Below are 7,054 nucleotides of genomic sequence, written 5' to 3'. Positions count from 1 at the left end.
AGCGAAACATACGGCTCAGCATTAGACACAATGCTGAAAATATTGGATCCAATTCAAAACGAAGGCCTTAGAATATGTTCAGGATCATCACCAACCACATTTTTACAAGTTGAATAGTTAACTACCACTCTCTCTCCATAGAGAGCTCGTAACGATGATTCACCAACAAAAAATTATTTGAATTAAGAGATGTGTTTATAAACAATTATTCACCACCTTTCCAGGTAGAGCTAAAAAATTACTTGAGTCACTGAATATAAATGTACAGTCATCTTCAGTAGTAAAACTACCTCCTCCTTGGACTATGAATAAAATTAGAATTTGCACATGCTTAAAATATTTATCAAAAAGTTACTCATACCCCAGAACAACACAGACAACACACAATAGAACATATAAGCCGAAGAGGCCCATATTACGTAGTATACACAGACGGATCGAAGTCACAGTATGGCGTGGGATATGCAGCAGTATCCCAAGACAAAACGTATCAGTTCCCTCTACCTGATAATGCCTCAGTATTCACAGCAGAGTTGTGTGCAATTGCATCAGCCATAAAAATAATTAAATAAACCGTATTCAATACTTTTGTGATTTTTAGCCACTCGAGAAGCGGTATAGAAGCTAGTCACAGTTACAAACCAAGAAATAATAATGTACAGCAAATTAAGTTATTACTCTAGAAGTTTATATAATTGGAAAACTAAAGAAATATGTTGGATCCCTGCCCATATAGGGATCACAGGAAATGAAGAGGCTGATAAAGCAGCCACAGAAGCAACCCATATGACAAGGTCAAACGCAAATATCCCCATTAATGATCATATAACAAACATAAAAATATGTGTTATTAAAAGATGGCAAAATATATGGAATGAAGAACCTGAAAGTAATAAATTAAAACAAATAAAACCTAGTGTTAGAAAATGGAGTTCATCATACCAAAAAAGAGACATAAGCAAGTATTACTGACATGCCTCCGAATAGGTCACTCTCGTCTAACACACGGACAACTAATGAATAGTCCACATAACCCTGCTCCTTCCTGAATACTCTGAATGTAAAGTAATGATAACAATTAACATTTATTGTGTGAACGTCCAAAGTTTAATTAGCAGCTAACATCAAGCGTTGGAAATAACCGATAAGTGAAATTTTTTCAGAAACTTCAACATCTGAAATTAATCCAAGTATAAAGTTTTTGAAAAACTTTAATAAATTGACAAAAAATAAATAGAAAAAAATAAATAAAAACAAATCTTCGGGCCAGCCCTGTGAGAGCTGATAATCAGTTCAGTGGTCTAGTAAAGGTATTTTAATATTAATAATGAGTTCAAAAGGACACTTAAATTTTCCTCATTCCGATAGGTCGCACAGAATAACAAAATCATAAAACCTCAATTAAATGAATAAAATTTTGATGGTTGAATGGCGTTTTGCAAATGCGCCGTTTGAAAACTTTCTCACTGTTGAGGATCGAGGCCACACATCAGGAAAACTAAGTAGACGAAATTCTCCTTATAAAATCCAGTCATATATATATATATATATATATATATATATATATATATATATATATATATATATATATATATATATATATATATAACACATATAATGCCAGATCCAGTATATACATAGATTTATTTGTCTATGCGTTTTCTATATCAGGACATCATCTACAGTTATAAATTAAAAAGGGACATTCAGCATACATAGTTAAAAGTAAACATATATAAAAAAATAAAATAGAAAATCAGTTGAACTTAAACAATCACACTTAAATACATTTGGTTCTTTAATAAATGTATTTAAGTGTGATTGTTTAAGTTCAACTGATTTTCTATTTTAAGTATTTTTATGTTTTGTGTATGTTTACTTTTAACTATATGCTGAATGTCCCTTTTAATTTATAACTGTAGATGATGTCCTGATGATGGGACTACGGGTCAAGAAACGCGTAGACAAATAAATCTATGTATATACTGGATCTGTATGTGTTCTGCGCCCTTCTCCTGCCTGATATATATATATATATATATATATATATATATATATATATATATATATATATATATATATATATATATATATATATATATATATATATATGCAAATGTCGTTAAATATAACAACGAAGTTGCAGTTTACTAGTTGGCTCTTCTTCTTCTTTGTCCTTAGCCTTTACCCATCTCTATATGGGGTCGCTGTTCCTTGTAAGCCTTCTCCATCTTCTGTCTTGCGTATCCTGTTCTCTTAACCTTTTACCCGCATGTCATTTGCTACGTTATCTTTCCATCTGAATCTTTGCTTTCCCCTCCTCCTCCCCCTCCCAACCACCTCCATGTCCATAACCCTTCTACACACATGATCCTCCTCTCTCCGCATGACATGACCAAACCACTGCAATCTTCTTTGCTGAATCTTCTTTGACACTTCTACCACTTTGACTGTCCCTCTGATGTAATCGTTTCTGATCCTATCCTTTCTCGTGACTCCACACATCCATCTCAACATCCTCATCTCTGCCACTTCCAACTTCCTTTCTTGAGCCTTCTTTACTGACCACGTCTCAGCCTCATACACCACCGCTGGTCTAATTACACTTTTATAAAACCTTCTTTTACTCTTGCACTAATCCTCTTGTCGCACAATATTCCCGATGATCTCCTTCAATCCATCCGAGCTCACTGTATCCTGTGGTTTATTTCTGAGTCCATGCCACCATCATCCATCACACAGGACCCAAGGTACTTGAAAGTGGTAACCCTCTTGATGTCGTCTAAACCTAATTTAACTGCATCTTGTTTTCCTTCTCCTCCCATCCACAGATATTGTGTCTTAGCTCTGCTCATCCTTAAACCTCGATCTTCAAGTGCTTGTCTCCACAACTCTAGTTTTATCTCCACCCCTTCTCCAGTCAGGTCCACCAAAACATCATCAGCAAACATCACACACCACGGGACTTCTTCTCTGACATATGATGTAATAACATCCATTACAAGGTCAAAGACGTAGGGACTGAGAGTTGAACCTTGATGTAAACCAAATCTTACACTAAACTTTTCTGTTGTTCCCACAGTGCTCCTTATCTGAGTGATAACCTCTGCATACATATCCTGGACTACTTTAGCATACTTTTCTGAAACACCCTTCTCTCTCATACATCTCCACACTTCTTGCCTAGGCACCCGATCATATGCCTTCTGCAGATCAATAAATACTAGATATCTTTCTGCATGTTTTTCCATTGCTTGTCTTAGTGCAAAAATTGCATCAACTGTACCCTTTCCCGGCATAAACCTGAATTGTTCTTCACTTAATGTTGTTTCATTCCTTATTCTTTTCTCTATAATTCGTTCATATATCTTCATAGTATGAGATATCAATATTAGTTTCTTACTAATGTCCTCAATTTTCCTCATTATCTTCCTCTGTTCCTCAGGCAACTGATTGAGTAAAGCACCAAAGGTCATTTTGATGGACGTTTTATTGGTTAGAACGTTTCTTCTCTTCTAGAGACATCTTCGGCTACAAATGAGTGTTTTACAAAGACATTCACACACACATATATATATAACATTCTTTCGAATGTTATAAATGTATATATATATATATATATATATGTGTGTGTGTGTGTGTGTGTGTGTGTTTGTCAGAAATATAACTATTTAATGGTTAAAATCCAATATTCGGCAGTTAGCCTTTTGAAATTAACTGTTAAAACATACAAATTTGTTACTAAACTTGTTTACAACTGGCCTGTTAACAATTGCCAAGAACTGCTAGTTAGGTATTTACATACTTGGAAACAACCAGACGAAAAATAAATAGCTGAAAATAGATGGTCAACAAAGAACCGTCAAAGAGACATTCAAGTAGTATATGTAAAATTAATATAGTTTTTACACACGTAAGAAGTATAAGCAAAATGTAAATGCAAAGTTATCAATATCAAGATAGAACAAGATAAAACATGACAAAAATCAAGATAACTAAAATATTTTCATAAGTCCAACATCGACGACACATTTTTAGTCTGCTGCATTTCTTCTTTCAGGATCGGAAGGTAGAAGGGATTGCATTGATTCCTCGCACGTTTACGGGAGGCTTCTGAATATTTATGTATATTGCCTCAAGGCATTTTAGCCTTTTAGCATCAGAAACATTGTCAGTAATTTCGGTGTTGGCCTCGAGCATTTCCCTGGTTAGAGCCGCATCGTGTGTCTCTCTCGTGTGATTTTAATACTGCCATTTTGTAAATGCATAGTAAGTCCTCTTGATAGTGAAGTTGTAGTATTTCCAATATAAGTAATATTTCGTGACTTGCAGTTTGCGATTTGACATGTATACAATATATTTGTATACTACGTTGCACCTATCAAGAGAGCGCTTCTTGTTGTGAGAGTTATTCTTTATGGTCAAGTTGGCAGTTCTAAAGTTCTTATAGTATATATATCTGCAGGTCAATTTTAGTATTTTCCTCTATCGGTATTATATACTCCTCGTCCTACAATTTCTCGAAGTACCTTCTCGTCTGTCTTATAAGCAGTGTTCATATAATCCCTGTAATATAATTTAAGAACATTCTCTCCTTCTCCATTTTCCTTCGGATGCAAAAAACTATCCATTTTCTTTCTGATGACTTCGTGGATATCGTTATTTGAGTACCCGTTGTTTACAAGATCCTGAGTGCATCTTTCCAGTTCGGTGTATAATGAGGTCCACGAACTACAATGAGTAAATGCTCTATGGATATAAGCATTAATTAAACTTTTCATGTATTTTGCTGGAGCTTCACTATTTGCATTAAGACACATTCCCATATTAGTTTTCTTTGTTTAGACGGTCGTCCGAAATTCATCTAAGGCAGCTGTTACCATCACATCTAAGAATGGCAGGGAGCCGTTGTTGTCATTTATCTCAGTAGTAAATCGAAGGCAGGAATTTTGTTGGAAGGCAACTTGAAGGTCCTCCGAGAGTTCTTGCTTGTTCCTCACGTCAACGAAAATGTCGTTTATGTAGCGTCCGTATGTGTGCGGTCGGAGTCATTGTTTTTAAGAACGCATTGCTCAATCGTTCCCATGTAAAAATCCGCAAAGAGAACACCTAGAGGTGATCCCATTGCAACCCCGTCCATTTGTTGATAAAGTCTCCCATCAGGTGCTTTAAAAATTGTCTCTTTAGTGCAAAGCCTCAGTAGTTGCCTTATAAGATTTTCAGTTACATTCCTTTTAGAATCCAGGCATTATATATAAAATCCATATATATATATATATATATATATATATATATATATATATATATATATATATATATATATATATATATATATATATATATATATATATATATACTATATATATATACGACGATGATGAAGACAGAAGCCCAACATACGGAGACCAAGGGCAGATGGAGAGCCACACGAACAAAAATTATCAAATATAAGAAATCACTGCAATCTGCAAAACGCAGATTGATATGAGAAACTTTGAAATAATAGTCTCAGCCCAACGCGAGGGTAGGCTTACGACTTTAGAGTAAATTTTCATCAAAGCACTCGTTCCCTGTTAAAAGCCCAGACGTCTTCCACACCTTTGTTTATTTTGCAGTTTCTCTGCTGTTCTGTTTTCTTTCGACCAGTTTTATCTTTTTATGTTTAGTCACTTTTTAGCCATGTACTGGGTAGGTTTGTTTTAAAGTATTTTAAGAAATGTATTTTTAAATTTTTTTTATTTTTATCTTTATAATTTTATGTAGTGATGTTCCATTTTTTTTATTAAACAAAATTATATGTGTCGTTGCAGCTTTGAAAATGCAATGGATTATTGGGAAACGCTGCTGGCCACAATAAAAGCTGTTGATTATTTGTGTGCTCTCCATCTGCTCTCTCTGGTCTCTCTCTCTCTCTCTCTCTCTCTCTATATATATATATATATATATATATATATATATATATATATATATATATATATATATATATATATATATATATATATAACAACCCTTTGGAAACATATAAAATATTATATGTAGGAATACTATATAATATATATTTATATATCTACCTTCAGGAACAAGGAAAATGGTACTTTGTTTTCCTGGTGTGTGGTATCGGTCCTCAACAGAGACAGCAAACGGAAAGATCATTCAGCTATCAAAAATTTATTCAGTTAAGTGAAGATTTATGTTGTTATTCTGCACAACCTGTTGGAATGAGGAAAATTTAATAGCGTTCTTTTGAACTAAATTGAGTACTATCTCTGGAAGAATAACAGCCAGGCTAAGGTTTTATCTTATATTGACCAAACTTTGTTTCCACATTAAAGAAATTAAATGGTGATAATAAGATGAGGAAAATCGTTTCAATCTCTTTCCTATAAAAATAGATTTATTATTTCAATGGGCTGTGTGTATTTCAACAATTCGACTCATCACCAGTAATGAATAAACAAAGTCATTTTTTTTTAAGATTGAAATGCATCCCAATAAATGAAATTGTGACAGCGAAAGTTAAGGCTAAGCCCAAACGAGGATGAGCTAACTCAAGATTTAGTCTCAGTCCAACTAAATATCTGATCCCTCGTTAAATGCCCAGACGTCTTAAACCTTTGTTTATTTTGCAAATTCTCACATATTCCATTATAGTTTTACTTTTTTATGTTTAGTCACTTTCTAGTCTCAAAGTTTGTTTGAAGAGATATTAAAAATGTATTTTTAATTTTTTTACTTTTATTTATAATTTTTTGCATTTTTCTTACTAAACAATTTTATGATCTTTTTTTACTAAACAAAAACATGATAAAATGCAAATGATTATTTCCAATCTGTTGATTATTCGTGTTATTCCATCTGCCACACCATCACCACCACCGACATCTGTCGAAAGAATTAAGCACAAATAATACTCTCCCAAAAATATATAAGTGCAAAACATAATAATGAAAAGTCTAAAATATATGAATAAATACTATAAAAACAGAACACAAGAAAATAGAATATTGAAATGGTAAAATGCTACTTTGTTTTCCACGGTCCTCAACGGTGACAA

The sequence above is a fragment of the Macrobrachium rosenbergii genome, chromosome 42 (assembly GCF_040412425.1).
Source record: "Macrobrachium rosenbergii isolate ZJJX-2024 chromosome 42, ASM4041242v1, whole genome shotgun sequence".
Taxonomy (NCBI): Eukaryota; Metazoa; Arthropoda; class Malacostraca; order Decapoda; family Palaemonidae; genus Macrobrachium; species Macrobrachium rosenbergii.
Note: the sequence above shows the minus strand (reverse complement) of the source record.